A 2,056-nucleotide genomic window follows, 5' to 3' on the forward strand; every position below is an offset into this window, starting at 1 on the left:
GTGTGTGTGTGTGTGTGTGTGTGTGTGTGTGTGTGTGTGTGTGTGTGCGTGTCCGCGAGCGAGCTTGTCAGTGTGTGTGCAGGTGCGTTCGAGTGCGCTAAGCGTGCGTATTTGTGCATTTGGTTGTTTGGCACAAGTCAGACAGAAACACTCACTCCTCTTCCACGCCCTTTAAAAGATGCTCTGAGTCGAGCGCAAAGTTTTTAAGAGTCATTTTAACCTCATTTAGAAACAAGAACAACGAGCCCATCTCTTTTGATTTCACTCAAAGCTACTCACCAGTCCGGCTGGGTGATCGCCGGATGCCGCTCCAAACTTCGCTTCACATAAATCCTGTCAGCTTTTTGTTTTTACGAGCATCGAACGAGGCAGGCTTCTGTTTGAGAGAACCCGTGTTCCTCTTCAGTCCCTCACAGTTTTCACAGATTCTGTTGCGGTCCGCTCAGAGTCATCGCACTTCGTAGAGCTGAAGGCTACGGTTTGCCTCGTTCCTCTCCTCCGGATCAGGTGGAGTTGCATACTGTTGCTGCCTTCAGGTGATATCGGGAATATTGTAACCCTATGAGCGCGCAAGAAGACAAAGCAAAAAAAAAAAAAAGACAGTAAAGAAAGAGCAAAGTCGTGATTTTCTTGCCGTCAGTGCTCCCGTTCGGAAAAGTGAAGGAGGCACTCGGGGGGCGGAGAGAAAGGAAGTCACATATCATAACTGATGGGGAAAGTGATGTCTTTGATTATTAGCCAAATATTTGTTACCCAGAAAAATGCCACTCATTCTGTTGAATTAATATGAACGTGAATTGTAGGTCTGATGCATATTTCATCCGTCAGCATATAGGTTCGTTTGATGCATTTAAAAAAAATAATCATCAATTAATATATATTTTGCAACAGGGATATTTAAAAAAAAAAAAAATCTATTGAAAGCAAAGTCATTTGAGAAAACCAGAGTTTGAAAGTAGGAGCATATCAGATCTCCTTGAAGGCATCCACGATCTTACACTTTCAGCTCTGACGTCACACGCCTCTCTCATTCCTCACGTGCACAACTTAGTGTGTTGCTTGTGTTTCTCTCTCCAAAATCAAAGCAACCATTTCTATTCATGTTTTATTTGTTATGGATTTCTATATTCAATCTGTTTATGGACATGTGTTCCCTGCGCCCTGTAAGAAACCCCCGGCTATAGTTTTAACAGTGATCAGCGAACGCATGCATCAGAGGGGCAAACGTCTCCGTTCAGCTTCCTGGGAACATGTGGTTAAACAACTAAACTCGACACCATGCTGTGAAGTCGCTGCCAAAGAATGCCGGAGCAGAGAGGGGCTGCTGGTCCAGCGTGAGGATCTCTGCCTAATGTCCATTCAGCACTGGCTCATTAAAGTCACATTTGCCCAAAGGCTGAGTAAACGAACGAGACCTATGGGTTTAGTGTGTGTGCATGTGTGTGTGTGTGTGTGTGAGAGAGAGAGTGAAGGAAGGAGGGAGGCAAGATTGAGCTTGTGTGTCAGAGAGCAAGTGTGCAATGTTTCATCTCTCTCTCTCATCTCTTGGTCTCCCCTCTATATCTCGCTCCCACTTTTGTCCCAGACAATGTTAGGTATCTGAAACAGCTTTCTTTTTGTTCTCGCCCCCCTTCTCTCGCTTAGCCTTCCCTCTGATCTGCCTGTAAAGCTTTAATTGAATTCAGGTCAGGTGACGACCAGGGCTGCTTCCACTGCTTTGATCTCACAGAGCGTTTGCAGTCCTGGCTGCTGGGGGTCAGGTCCTATAGCGCCTCATACACCCGACATGTATAGGGAGGATGCTTAGTGTTTGCATTTGGGGAACACCTGCAATCCCTCAATGATAACTTAACTTAAATCAACTTTATGGAGAGAATTTGAACTCGAAATCTGGAGGCACTTTTTGTTGAAGTTTTATAATATTTTTTTATTTCACTCTGACTGTGCATATATTGCACAGCTTGATGACTGACTCATCAGTTATGTCTCCTGTGCCGTACTGGTGCTGCAGGCGCTCCTCAGTCTAAAAGCCTCGGTATGACAGAGTCTACAGGAT

General features: G+C 45.0%; 1 protein-coding gene across 1 annotated transcript in view; it reads right to left on the minus strand.

Annotated features, from left to right (window-relative positions):
- fat1a (FAT atypical cadherin 1a) overlaps positions 1–627 on the minus strand; it is a 73,657-nt gene extending 73,030 nt beyond the window's left edge. The window contains exon 1 of the mRNA XM_031863358.1: positions 280–627. The gene's annotated coding sequence lies outside the window, so the exon portion shown is untranslated. The remainder of the gene's footprint in view (positions 1–279) is intronic.
- Between the last annotated feature and the right edge of the window lie 1,429 nt (positions 628–2,056).

This window comes from Anarrhichthys ocellatus, unplaced genomic scaffold (genome assembly GCF_004355925.1).
Source record: "Anarrhichthys ocellatus isolate YVR2014 unplaced genomic scaffold, GSC_Weel_1.0 scaffold28, whole genome shotgun sequence".
NCBI classification, from domain to species: Eukaryota; Metazoa; Chordata; class Actinopteri; order Perciformes; family Anarhichadidae; genus Anarrhichthys; species Anarrhichthys ocellatus.